Genomic DNA, 15,507 nt, shown 5'->3' on the forward strand with positions numbered 1-15,507 from the left:
GCTGTATAGTGCAAGCCACTGGGTCACCTTTTTTGTTGCTGACTTGGGGTTTTTTGTCTCTGTGTGTCAGCTAGGTAGGGAGATACCCTACATTCACATTAACAAGAAAATCACATTTTACTCACACTTACTGTTACCTTCTGTCACCTGAGCATTAAAGGTCAATACTTTTGGCACACTTTGCACTATGAGAAATATGAGCTGTATAAGAATGCAGAAAGAAAGCCCGACATCTATCTATTAGTCACCGCTGATCTTTCACAGGTCACTGAAAAAGAATTGAGGCAATGTAAACAACCCTTTTCCATTTTCCAGCCTTAAGGGATTGCTTATTGCTTCATATGTATTACAGAAAGGGTGGAAATTCTCATAAATCAAAAAGAATGCAATAATGCAAAGTGATGAATTTCTACACTCAGCGATGGTGCGTATTCTCGCATACACGGAGAGAATAATGAGAGTAGAGTAGGAGAGGGCTTGAACCTGTTCAGATGGTCTCAATTACAATGCTTTAAAATAATAAAATAAGTTGGTACTGTTTTCATTTAAAAATAAGATTTTACTTCTTCAGTTTCATTCAAGACAGCCTCAGAGTTCTGAAATTATTAAGGTTATGGTGACAAGGTGGATTTAACATTTGCAGCCATTCCTTCTCTCGGATCACACCATCTGACAATGCATACACCTCCCTGTGGTTGTGGACAACCAACAATTATTCTCTTGTCATGCAGGTTTCTCCTTTCCAGAATCAGGAGGATAAAATCATTTCTCTCCATGGAGGCCACTCAAGTGTTTGTTTAGTCCCTTGTCACATCAAGACTGGACTACTCCAGCTTGTTCATGGCAGGTCTTCTCCCACGCACCAGACCCCCGCAACAGATCTAGAATGCAGCTCCATGACTTGTTTTCAAAGTCTCCATCACTGATGCTTGCCTACAAAGCCAAAAATGGACCAACTGCCACCTACCAAACCCAACTCTGCACCATATTCCCTTCTCTGCACCATGTCCCCTTCAAGTCAAGTCTATATCACAGCTCGACTTGACCCACCATCCCTCAAGATACAGGAAGACCATCATCAAGGCTCTTTTCTGAAAACCAGAATGAATTTCTCCTTGCTGTCTGAACAGCTGAGTCACTGTCCATCTTTGAACGAAGACTGAAGCTCCCGAGTGGTCCAACAGAAAAGTATTTGGAAGATTAAGAGTAGGTGTCCCAAAGATGCCACAGCCATCAATGGCTGGGAGACCAAGATAGCAAATTGGCCTCTTTGGCTGGGAGGGATGGCATTACTCTGTCCCCTGTCAATCAGACCTCACTAGCCAATTGTGGGTGTTTATGGGCTCATGTATACGGAAGAAGGCAGTTGGCACGTTCCATAATATAGCATAAGCTGGTCTCAGAGGAAGCACGTGCTTGCCTTCACCGTTCCCAAGAAGGTTGCTAGTGGGTAGGAATTGGTAAATGACCAAAATTTGGCTTCTTTCTTCACTATGCATTTAAATGATCACTAAGTAATGTAAAAAACGTGACTTGTACCGTTGCTGTAAACACAAATGTAATGTCCTTATAGCTTGTATGAAATTGAAAAAAAAAACTCACTTGCTTATTAGAATTCTTAAAATTTTATCATGAGACCACTTTGCCAGATACAGATGAGATATTACATATTTATTTACTGCTACAAATTCTAGTATTTGCTAATTTGAATCCTGCCAATAGTCCATAAGCACTTTAAATGCAACTGTCTGGATTTACTTGAATGAGCAACTGCCTCTTTATCAGCTCTGACTAAAATCCTTCAAATGATTCCCCACTCTTCAGTAAAACATTCCAGGCTATAACCTTGTCAGATCTGTGTGGCTGATGAAGAAAGCAAAGGGCTCTTTGTTCTGTGCAGTTCAGTATCTGAGAGAGTACCTGCACACAAAAACTGGGAGTCATGGCCGGGAAATTCCCATACATCTGCTGTGGCCATGACTTGAATACTAGTGGCATGGCAACAGTATTCATCATGAACCACACAAAAATTTCCTTGGTTAAATGCCACAATAAAGCCCTCTTTCTGACTGAGATTTGCTTCTAGGATCCTATCTGGAGAAAAGAGCATCAACTTCTATTATCACTTTATTTACTGTAGCACTACATTGGTGCTACATTTTTCATTATTCCTGTAAGAGTTCTGTGGTTATCTGCCACTTTGACATCACTGGGGGACATTGCTAGTGCAGAGATTCGGCTCGACTATGAGATGACAAGCATGATGGCGATATTAGCATGAAAGTTGAAGCTTTGCATGGCAGCAGAAATCTTGATTATGTTAATATGCAAGCCAACAATAAATATGCAAGTCATCCAGGGTGGATTTTTTTCTTTAAGTACTGTATCTAATAAACAGGAAGGCTGTAAAAGATCACTAAACAGACATGTGGCTTATAACCATAAGCATTCCAACCACTGCAAGAATGCCAAGAGTGAGGGTGGTCGACCAAGGAATGTGTAACATTCCAGCCTTCCTCCTCTTCTTTAGCATTCTCTGTATAGGAAGGAAGGTCAAACAGATAGCAAAAATACGTACCAAAAAGCAGATATGTACAATATCTTAAAGACCACGGTCAAATTAAAGACCATGGTCAATCCAGTTTCACACACATGCTTGTTTCAGGGCTTGGTAGTCAATGCAGCCAGCATTTCAGAGCGATTCCAGGGGGGGACAAATCACTAGCTCGGGATCCTGGGACAAACAGATTACATGTCCAGACTATCAGTCTTTTTATTTATAGTTGCCCAACGGACATAAAGTTCATTAGGCTTCTGAAATAACCAGCATATATTTTTTTCTCTCCACCAACCACAGCAGGAAAAAAAAATGGCATACTGGCTTTCACAAACCAATATTTTATTTGATGTAAGGTTAAATGTATCACAACTCCAGCTGTTTTATATAGTTTCTGGTGGCATGACACATTACAAGCACAGACTCTTCCTAAACTATACACATTAACCAAGGATGCATCCTGGCCATCAGTTGGATCTATTATTAGCTTCTAGTTATGACAGACATTTTTTTTTTACGAATCAGTAACTTATAGGGATGTGGAAACAGTGACAAAACTAAGCAAAATACAGACCAGTGAAAAACTGTCACACACATTTGCTAATAGCATGTTAAGCGAAAATATAGTAAAGGCCAGAGTCAGCTCATATTGCTCTATTATAATGTACTTTATGCACTTAGCTTGTCATACGCTGGGGTTAAATTACATTAGAGAATACCTTTTAACCTAGCAGCACACTGGAGGTTTCACTTGTGGCCTAGTTAATGAATTTATGATTTGTCCACCACTGTATTATCACTTTAGGACTGTTTTCTTTTTTTTTTTTTAAATTAGCTGGAATCCCTGCGGTTCTCAGACCAGTGGTCTCTAAAGCACAGCCAGAGGGTTTGAGATGTTTTTTTTATTTCTGTAGTGGAAATCACAACCCATCATCATCATTATTGAGTTCTTATAGTTATTTGTATGTTTGACTTTTCTGAATTAGTTTAATCCAAACCTCAAAAACAACTAGGCCTATAAATCTTGTCAACTTGGACCTAATTTGTTGTCAGTGGAAATTTCAGGAATAAAAAGGTTCCAATAAATAGCTAGAATCTTGCTGTACACATTTACATAGTAAGCTTAATAGTAGAATAATTGGATTATCTTCATATCTGTTGAGGGAGTCAATGTAATTTATATAGTAGTTAAAGTGGTCCCTTTCTACAAATGGTTAGACAACCTCTGCTATATTCAATCATCAGAATGAAGATTCAAGAAAACAAACATTAGGAACTTTTAAAACCAAGTCAACCGATTATGAGTTGAATGGCTTGTTTTAACCTGTTTGTGTTTTAAGTGAACACACACCACAGCTGTTACTCATAGTGACTAAGACAACAGGCAGCAAGACGATCATGTATCAGCCCACAGTCTCTGGCTGAAGATCACCGAGACGAAGCCACAGACAGCGAGTGAAGGAAAAGCAGTGTGTAGGAGTCTGGGCATTCTGCCAGGCCTGTAGCACCATGCTGAAATCCCCCATAGAGGGCAGCTGGTGGATTGGCAGAGTTGCCAGAAGGCATAGTGCAGTAAAGTCAGGGTCAAAAGGTGCCAGGGCCATTGGCATGAGTCTGTACAGACACCAAGCTGAGACACAGATATGATGAATGCTACAATACAATTCCTCTGCTCGACTAAACAAGGCAAAGCTACAGTAGATACAGTAGATAGCTACCCACTAAAGTAACTGCTAACTGTTTTTGTGTGTGTGTTTTAATGTAGACACATTTTGAACAAGGATAAGGTCAAATTTAGCTTTTTTCTTCACCATGAAATTGTCTTTAGGATATTTTAAGAGCACCATTTAGGAATGACCTTGCTAGCCAAGATAGCTCTTTTTCCTGTTATTAAAAACATAACAACAACAACAAAAACATATTTCCTGAGGTAAAAAATAGTATTTCCTGACAAAAAAATGTACTGTTGTTTATATAAGTACTGCTAACACCATTAAACATACTACAATTACAGTGCTATACTGTAAATGAACACCTACAGGGTTAAACTGGTAAAAATAAACTGGAAAATTGTTTAAGGATCTAAATGGAGGGTCGGATGAGATAAAGGCTCTCTATTATTTAGTTGCTTTCCTTTGGAAAAAGTTTTTACTTCCTGTCCTCTGTATTTTGGAACATTTTTTGTGCCTTTCAGCAACATCCTTGTTTTTTTCAGGGATTGTATTTGGTAGTTCTGATATAATGACAGACAGAGGCGATCCTCTAAGTGATTCTCTAATGAGCTTCCATACTTGGTGCAGTTCTCTCATTTCCTTATGCATAATTTTACTATGGCCAAGCTTTTATTTGTCACGATATTCATTCTGGCCATGAAAGAATTGACCATGAAGCTGAATAAACCCTCCAGATGTGAGCCTGTGAATATAAAGAAGCACTTGGTAGCCCTACTACCAGTTTGCTCAAGATGACGAATCCCAATAATCCCTCTAATAATACTTGGAAATGATGCTACTCCAGCAGTCCACATCAAATCGCTCGGCATCCACCACAAACTGGCTCAATCCGCAGCAAACCTCATTATCTAACTGACCCAAGTGTACAGGTACAAATGATCATGCAGAATCAGTCATGGTGCATGTGTCCACTGGTAGATTGCTGAGGAGATTCATTGCTGCATGGATGTAGCTCAGCATTGTAAATAAATGTGTGACGACACACTCGATCCATCATTCACTGCAGGGGTAGCTGAGGCTCTGGGTAGCACTGCAGTGTGCTGCAAGGTGCAAACAGCATTTATATGGCTTGTATCCATACTATGCTGAAGTAGCACCTTTATGCCATTGCCTTCATACACTTTTTTTGCCACACTCTTTCTGACAAACTACGCTAAAAAAAGTGCAGTTTGAATTTTGTTTCCAACATTTGCACACCTAGATAGAAATCCTTCTATCATCTGTAATTGAGTCATCTTTATTTATTATTATTATTATCTTCGATCGAAGTGTTCCCATGGAATCATTATGAAAATTACAATAATGATTCAAATGCAGCAAAGGTCATTTTGATCCACACAGGATGGGTTTTTAATTATGTATGTAATTACGTAATTATGTAATTATGTAATTATGTATTATGCTACTTAAATATACCCTGTCCTCTTATAAATAGTATTTGAATACCTAAAAAAAAATGTGTCCTTTATCAGTATCAAGCCTAAAAAAGTCTATCAAATCAATACTACCATCTTGATCACGATGGCCTGGCATAGCTATCTATTTGTATTAAAGACAAAACCATTAAAAATGCATAAAATCAAATGAGGACACTATTCTGTATAATACATATCTGCAAATCAGTAGAAAATGGGGCAAGGAAATGATTCTCCGCATCACAGAGCTTGTGCACGGCTGAAGCACAACACTGGCTACAGTAAAAGTGGTGTCACCTTTCATGATCAAGCCTCTTGAGGCAGCAGCTAATGAAAAGATGGGCTCCACTTAAGAGATAACAACAGACAGTCCCATGGGCTTTGCACTCATTACTTAATAGTGTTTTATCCGTAGATACAAGCAAACACATCTTTTTATAAATGTATCATTGGCTATCCACAATAGAAATGCATACAAACAAAGACAAAAAAATTGGGTTTTTCTGCCTATAAGCATACTTTGAAGCCTCGATCTTAAGAAACAAAACAACATGGACGTTTTAATTTTTAATCTTGTCCTGGCTGTTTTCCTGCATAGATCATGCTGATGAAGCAGCCAGTTTAACAAATGCAGTAGAATAAAATAAAAATGAGGGAAGCATCTGGTTTTAAATACAACATTCATATATCTTGTATCCATCCATCCACCCATTCAGGTGTCCATGTATCCATCTATTTATCATTCCCTACATAGACATCCTTTAGTATGTCCTGCCTTCTTCATTTATTATTAGAAGGTCTAGCATCCATTCTGGTGTCCATGTATTCATCTATTTATCGTTCCCTACATAGGCATTCTTTAGTATGTCCTGCCTTCTTCATTTATTATTAGAAGGTCTAGCATCCATCCATCCATCCATCCATCCGTCTGTTTCATATAAACCATATTGTCTACTTATAACTAAATAGACTACTTGCATTCAGTGTTATGACGTTTTTTTGTTTGCTTGTTTGATTTTTTTTTTTCCCGGCACCATTGTTTATACTCAGCAGTACTGTGACTATTATTCCTATATTTATATCAGTTATGTGTAAATTAGGTGTTTTTAATTACCTTCGTAGTTGTGTGTATATGACAAAGCGTAGTGTTTGAAGCCTTTCTTCAGCTTGCTACAATGGGCTTTGCATGTATTCTGACATATCTGATGAATGTCATTGACGTTTATCTCTGGGAGCTCTTGCAGAACTGACTACAAAATACCGTCATAGCATGTGTGGGGAATGAACCGGAAACACTGGAGCAGCATTAAGAAGAATGTAGAAGTGGTTCCCATTCTGCTCTCCTTAATTACAAAATTACAAAAAATAAAATATCAAGCTATACTAGTTGTGTAAAACTGTTATGAATTAGCCTACTAACTGACCACTACTGCAACTCTGAGTGCTCTGAGTGCTCTGACTGGTGCTGTTTTAGTTTAAGCTTGAGTCTGAAATGCTGGAAGTTTCAATGATTGGCAGTTGGTTATGAGGTCCAGCCCCTTTTGAGAGGTCTCCCAATGATGATATGGAGAAGCCGTGCATCCAGTCGGGACAAATGAAGAGCATCCTGACTAATAAACACTGAGATATATATTTTTTTCTATGGAAAAACCACCTGTGAGACTCCTAGTAAAACATGGCATGGAATATTTAAATGTGATTTTCTACCTTTTCACTTTTAACTGGATTTTAAAATGCTAGAATCTTCTTCTGTTTGAGATACATGCAAAAAAGGAAAGTTATGAAAACCTGTAGTTTTCACAGCAATACATAGTAGAAAATGTCAAAATTTCAACCTGGGAAGAGTTTTCCTATTGATGCTCACTCTGAAATCGTATGCTACAGAACTTGTGGTAATAAAACTGCCTACACCATTTGTCTTTGGTGTCTTGCTCTAACTGACTGAAAAAAGGCACCGCCTCATCAATAATGAAGCACAGTGTATCTCTAAGGTCTAAGGCTGGCCGGGCTCATTTCACTCTATGACCTTAGTTAGTCTGTTAGTAAGTCGATATGCAGCCTGTCTAGTGTCCTGTAAATACAGAACCACTTTTCAACGAAAGCACGTCATCGTATACAGCCAGGACCAGACACTGACACAAAGCACATGGACATGCTCACAGAGAAAAACATCCTCACAGACTCAACAAATGGACAGGATGATAATACACGCTCTTAAGATGTAATCTGAGTGGATGGTTAGTATTTCCACAGTACTAATAACCTAAAATCAGCTCGTAATTTAAAATTAATGATGAATTACTTTCATTTAGACCACTTAAAGATTTTTTTTTATTCTCTGGTACAGATTTTGCCAAAATCCCACCTCACTGTTGCTATCAAATGCTATGGATAGAAAAAGTAATTCATTCTTAAATGTAATTCTCCTTTAAAACATTTTCCACAGGGGTACACTGAATGAAGTATTATAGAATTAAAAATATATATATTTAAAAAGTAATAATAATAATAATAATAATTGTAAAAATAAAAAATAATAAATCTATTTGCTTTTCATTTAATTTATTTTTGTTTAAATTACCTGTAAGTGCTATGTGTGCAGAAGAATAAACTCAGACCTGCAGCTTTATGGGCACTCTTTTGGGTTTTATGAAATTGATTGGAGCTATTTTTTTTAGTTTTTCTTTGTGTGTAAATATAATCATGTCCATAAATATGAGGAACTTGGCAAACTTTCATTTGTAATTATTGTAGTTATAATATTGTAATTATTGTGTTATAAATGAAGGTAAAATTATATTAAAACAGCAGTGTACAGCTGTGCAAAAAAAACGCAAAGAGCAAGTAGAAAATTGGAATATCTGATTTTTTCCCCAAGTATTATTTTAAGGAAAACTAAAATTAATGAAACGAATACTAAGGCTACTGAGGACAAGGATGAAAATAACAACGCTGAATTTGTTTATTCAGCACCCGTAAGAGCAGGAAGTCTAACGTTAATGGGTTTGTTGTTTACACTGCTGTGTTTGATTCTTTCCGTGCCTGAGTGTGTGTGTGCATTTAAGCATCTAAGTCTATATTATTAAAGTTAACATATACAACAGACTATGTCACTGCAATCAGGACCAGAAAATAGGAGATAATTCATCAATTGTTTACCGAGGCTATGCATCTTGTTGCAGAATGATATGGTTGAAAGGTTTTACACACCCAAACACACACACACACACACACACACACTACAGAGTCCTTATGCTGAACTATAAAAATAATTACATCACATCTTCCAGCATCTGATAAAAATGATAACATTTAAAAACAGCAAGTGGTCAATACAGGCTAAAGAAATAATAATAAAAAAAAAAGATTACAAGATACATCAAAAATGTTTCAAAATCACACTATTTTATAATCACGTGAAGGCTAGAGATCACCACCCTTTTTAAAAATAGTGCAAAAAAAAAAAGCCGAAGTGAGATTGCGGCAACATGAGTCACACGTTTGCAGATACCATTGTATAATTGTGGTGGTCGGAAGCAGATTTCACTCCACCCAATTCCATCTGTCCCAGATGTCTTTCCAAAACTCACAACATCTGGACTTAAGACTTCAGATCAGACTTCTGTTTTAGATTATCATGGTCACTGTTCCACAATGAACATGATATGATAAGCTTTAAAAAAAAAAAAAAAGTAGTTCCAGCAACAATTCAAACGATCTATTACTGCGCTTGTTCATTACATTACGTTACTGTTTCTAACGTAACAACAACTTAAAATAATTAAAATAATTCGATCCTAATAATAAACAAATTAAGAAACATGTAGTTATTTAAAAAAGAAAACTGTGTAACTGTTGCTATGGTTTCTTTATTTAGCATTTGTAGAAGGAGTCTCCAGTGCGAACGTTTCGGAAAGGTCAGTAAGTTTTCCTTACTGACAGAGGACTTTGCACTTTCTGTTTTCTTTGTAGCATATCTTATTACAAGAGTGAGAGAAAAGATAGGCTAGTGAGGGAACAAATGTTTATAGCTGTTATAATGTAAGTGATAACAGGAACCTATGCTGCATTCATAGCAATGTGCAAGTTGTAATGACGTTATTTCCCACGTCGGAACATTCAATGCGTGGATAAAAATAAGGTCGCCTTCATGAAATCGTGTCTTTTGTTCGTTTGTCACATTTTTGTCACATAAAGCTCATAAAAAGCTACGTTACGTGCACTTTTACAGTTACAGTAGCTATTGAGTAGCTATTGGTAATGTTCTACTATAGGAAACTTCAAACATTCATACAACATTTTCAACTGAAATAGCAGCACAGCAACAACAGCAGACAACAGCGAGTATCTTAGCAAAAGCTAGCCACCTAATGTAGAGATAACTCATGAATGTTAATGATTACATTCTCAAAACAGTAATTAGTACAGCCAATGCTGCAGATTCAACTAAGTACTGTGTCTGTAATAGTAACTAATCTAAAGCCAATACTGTTATAAACTAATTTAAAAAGTACAGACACTGTTCACAGTGTGTGTGGCCATGTTGATTTGAAGTCATCCCATAAACAAGGAAGGCACTGGGAGTTGAGAAGACTACCAAGTTAATGAGTTGAAATTTAAAGTTGAGGGGTGTTTTCGGCAGTTTTTACCAGTTGTAGAAGCATTATAATTTGCAATTTCACCTCGAATGCAGCATAACTTGTCTCAGGGTCGTCCTACGACATTTGCATGTAACTATAAACGGTATCGTTCATTAATAAATTAAAAATTGCAGTTGTTAGTAAATCGTTGTGGTGAATAAAAGATGAATAAAATACTTTAGGATGTGCTGTTATAGGAAAATAATCCACTTTGCTGTCCTTTGGATCGGGTCACATCACATGTAAGCAGAAGAGAATGAGGACAATGTTATGTAAGCATTAAATGCCTCCACAGACAGTGAATCAAATGAGTGATACAGTGCATATTAGGTGAAAATATGTGACAGTTCTCTTTCTAAGCCCTGTAAAAAACACACACACACACACTTCCTCTTGAGTAACTCTCTCTGCAGCTGCTGCCTAGCCTACAGTCAGGACGTGTAACTGAGAAGTGCTGGATGTACACCGTTATGTACAAGGTCATTCTGGGCCTTCGGTTTGTCAATCTGGGCATGAATATTGTCATCAGGAAAGTATTACATGAAAAGGTTACAATACCCTACTCAGGAAGCGCTAATGATCTAGATGAGCCACGGCAAAACATCAGAGAAACCTTTTCCACTGGAAAATTTCCAACCCCTTTCTCTTATTTATTGTCTCTCTGACCTGGAAGCAGCCAGTGCAGACACATCTTTAGATGACACACACTCACTCGCTGCTGAAAAGGTAATTTACCACCCACTGACGGCTGTCTGAGGGGGAAAGAAATGACATGCTTCCTATTCCAAGCAGGAACACATTTTCAGTGTTGCATTTTTAAAAAGGTTTCCTGGTGGTGTGAAAAAAAATTAGTTGAAAATACCGGCTTGACAATGAGGAGACAAACAGGGCTTAGGATAAGACTGGATTGCAGATGTGCCATTTCAGGAGAAACTCAAATTCAGACCTGTCCCTTTTTTTTTGCCATCCCAGAGACGGGCCAATACCACAGACACAACAGGGGGAAAAAAAATCTAACCTCACTTATAACTGACATCTAAAGACAGTCGTGAAATATTATAACTTGTAGAACACTTTCATGAACTTTCCTTTCAAAAGATATTTGCAAAATCATGCTCAAAATATTTATTTTGTCTCCGGTTACTACGAGAGATGGAAGAAGCTAATTTGCTAGCAAGCAGATTTTTCCGCACCACTATAATAATCATAATCACGCTTTATTGGCATGAATAAGATGACTACAATGAAGTAAATATTTTTGGGTTTTTTTTTGCCCTATAACCTAGACCTCAGTTCCCAACTGTATTCCTGTGTCCTCCATTTAAATGTTTTTAATGCTTTAAGATGTCGATTTTGAAACAAAAGATGTCAATTTTGTTCTTTTTTGTTTCAAAAAAAACTGTTTTCTAAAAGCAACAAAGCAACTGACTAAATAACACATCATACATTTTAACCATTTAACAACACTAGCAACAGGCTGACTCAAAAACAATACTAGCAGCACTAACTAGCACTGCTACTTTGAAGTAAACACTAGCAAATAGCTAACACTGCTAGCATAAAGTAAACAACACTACTAAGCGTCTAACACTGCTTACTAATCATATACCACACTATACACTATCAGTACTTAATGCTGCTAGCTCAAAATAAACAGCACTAGCAACTAGCTAACACTGCTAGCTTAAAGTAAACAACGCTAGCAACAGTCCAACAATGCTACTCTATCAAAAATACTGATGTATTTGAAAATAACAGCATGTGCCAAAGTGCTTTACTCCTCTTAAACCAAAAATATTAGCCAACTATTACAATTTTTATGAACAGCACGTCACACTTTTTGTGTTTACAGCTATGTTTGTGTACATGTTGTGGAATGTCCATGAAATGAGTCAGTTCCTGTTATCAATCATGCTATAGCAGCTACAAACAGTTATTCCCTCACCAGCCTCTCTTTTAATCTCTCATATCAAGTTAAAAAGGCAACAAAACACAGCTTGTCTTGTTACAGAGAAAAAACGGAAAGCACAAATTACTCTCCTCTGCTGGGAAACCTACTGACAAAGCACTGAAACCCGATATGTACAATAAATGTGTCCTTATAGAAAGCTGCAGTCATAGGAAATTAATCAACGTCTACTGACCAATCAGAGAACTCAACAGCGACTTTAACTTTAATATCCAAAGCTACTTAACGTAGTGTTATGTGCAGGTTTGCTCCTGTTAAAAGAGCGTAGTGCACATGGAATATTCAGATCAGGTTGCAGCTCGGCTTCTTGATTTACATTGTCTGCCTGAAGGAAAACAAATGTATTACAGAGACTTGTTGTGAGCGAGTAGGGCTTAAAGTCAAACCGTACAGTAATAATAAGGCTATTTAAAGGACAGAAAATCCATAGCAAAAATAATAACTGTGCCAGGCGGTGTCTAATCTAACAGAGGACATCAATCACATAGATAAAGCAGTACTAACGCATCACAGCATAAAAAAATGTTAATCTCAAGCTCAACCTGCTGCTGCTCTTTTCAATGTGTTATATATTTAATGTCTATAACTGAATACTAATGGAAATTTATTTCTTGCTCTGCTGACAAAAAGAACCACGCATGAACAATCCCAATGCTAGTAATGCTGGTATTATTTCCCTATTTTCACAAAGTTCACCATCTAGAAGAAAGGGTTTGTTAGGCAGGGTGTGCACTCATGCAAAATATGCACTAAAGAGACAGAAGTTTGTCACTGCCTAATATACATGAAGAAAAACACTGAAATCCAAGCTGACCTTACATTAGATGTCGGTTTCCCTCACCAGGAAATTGTGAAATTCACCAGTTCCCCTAAATCAATAATCTACACTGTAATCTAATGCTTTGTCTCAAAACTTCACAATAATTCAATTTAAACAAAACGCACCAAATACACTATCTGCAGCTTAAAGTTTCCACTGCCCCACCCTATTTATCATCTACTGGGAGGGAGAGAAAGACAGACACAGAGAGAGAGAGACAGAGAGAGAGTGAGAGAGAGAGAGAGAACTTGTTGAAATATGTTTAATTAATCATCAAACCACTATGCATTAACGTCAAATCGAAAGAATGGATTAATTTTGCTTTATATCTTGCAAGTGATGCAAGTGTTTTCACTCATCTAACACAATTAAATGAATGCTGTGTTCATCCCTTGATATGTTTATTCCTAAATAAATGAGTAAATAAATATGAGCTAAACTGTGAGCTCCTAGTAACAAGCACATAGTAACACTAGTAACAGGTTGACACTGCTAACTCATAGCATTAACTAGTTAATACTGCAGGCACAAAGTTATTGTATCCCAAAAATAAACAATGCTAGCAACAGGCTAGCACTGATAGCTCAAAGCTAACAACAATAACAACAGGCTAATACTTCGAACTCAAAAAAAAAAACCCACTAGCAACTAATATTGATAGCTTAAAGTAAACAATATTAATAACAAGCTAACATGGATATCTTAATGTAAACACCGCTAATAACAAGCTAACACTGTGAATGACTAATATGGACAGCTCAAAATAAACAAAACTTGCAACTCACACTGCTAGTTTACGATCTGCTAGTTTACTAAATACCTAAATAAGTAGATAATGAGAAGATTAACTCATTCTGAGCAAATTTTTTTGTTCAAATTATACCATTTACATTTATGTCTTCCATCAAGTTTAAAAACATATCTAGCACTATCCAGTGGTTTACGTCCATGCTATGAGGCTTTGATTTAGTAATATCTCAAATAAATAAAGAGAGCTCATTTGTGCAGTCTGAGATCTCACAGAATATAAAATCTGAGTGCAAACTTTAAAAAAAGTGCATAGACACTGGACATAATTTTTTTTTAAAAATTACGTAATCATAGGTTTATATTCTCCCTTCAAAACTTGAAACAGACTCCTGCCAAATTTAATACATGCCCCTTGGTTGTATTGACACTCCCAGCTTTCAGGCTTATTGGAGTGAGAACTGTGTAATCATTATAGATAGATCACAACACAGACAATGTGTGCTAACTCGCTCATTTGAGAGAAGCAATCTTCCATAGCTTGTAGCTGTTCTGTGCACGTCATCAGATTTACACATATTTTTATAATCACGTCAGGGTTTGAGAAGGCAGTTGGCAGAGTAGGCAGTACCGAGTTGGAAAATACTGAGTTTCTATTAGAAGCCAGGGGTTATAAATTCCTGTCCTGAGGTCAGAGTGATGCACAGCTTGATGATTTGCCAGCTCAAACACCTGAATCAACTCAGCAGCTAAGAAACATGTTTAGATGTGCTAGAACAGGGAAATCATCAAACTGGAAAGAACAACACCCACATGGGACTGTAACAAACAACCCATCTTCTAAGTATTTTAGCTATAGACAAACATATATAATAAATATGTGTATGAATAAATCATCTTCAACACACAGACCACAGCGCTGCTGAATTCTTAAATATGATTGGTCAGAAGGTGTTAATTTTCAAGAATCGGTTCAATTCAAATCACAGGTTTATATGAATACATTATCAATAAAAGCTCATTTACAGGGACGTGTATAAAAGACTCCAGATAATATAGAAATTATAATAAACTGGTATAAATAAACATGTTGTTCTTTAACAAAGACGTCTAATCGTTGATATGGTGAAGCTTTCTGTAAGGAGAAAGCGTTTATTAATTTATGGAAGGAGTCTCCAGTTTCAGCACTTTGTAACGGTTAGTGAGAAAATCTTCAGGACAGAATAGTTTACGATTTCTGCTTTCTCAATAACGTGACACGCTATAATAACAGTTTTTATCTTACTAACTTCAAAACAGAGAAAAAGACAGACTGATGACTGAATGACTGGTTATGGCTGCTATAATGTAGTCATAACAGGAACTAACTCTTTTCACAAATGTTCCAACCGTAACTAAAAATGGATAAAAAGTGTAAGTGTAATCGATGACAAATTGCTATGATATATAGAGTAAGAGGAATAAAATGCTTCAGGGAGTGCTCTTATTGGAAAATAATCAACTTTGGGATGGTAACAGTAACTATACATTGTGTTGTGACAGATCACACCAGCCTATCTTTCACTGTTTTCCTGTAACAGCTCGCTCCTGAGGGTTTTAGTCTTTACCACAAACACACTCGACTTC

At 36.9% G+C, this 15,507-nt stretch overlaps 1 protein-coding gene across 1 annotated transcript in view; it reads right to left on the bottom strand.

The window, feature by feature from the left end:
- arrdc1b (arrestin domain containing 1b) overlaps window positions 1–15,507 on the bottom strand; it is a 49,818-nt gene that overhangs the window by 33,287 nt on the left and 1,024 nt on the right. The gene's annotated exons all lie outside the window — the stretch shown is intronic.

Source organism: Pangasianodon hypophthalmus, chromosome 15 (genome assembly GCF_027358585.1).
Source record: "Pangasianodon hypophthalmus isolate fPanHyp1 chromosome 15, fPanHyp1.pri, whole genome shotgun sequence".
NCBI classification, from domain to species: domain Eukaryota; kingdom Metazoa; phylum Chordata; class Actinopteri; order Siluriformes; family Pangasiidae; genus Pangasianodon; species Pangasianodon hypophthalmus.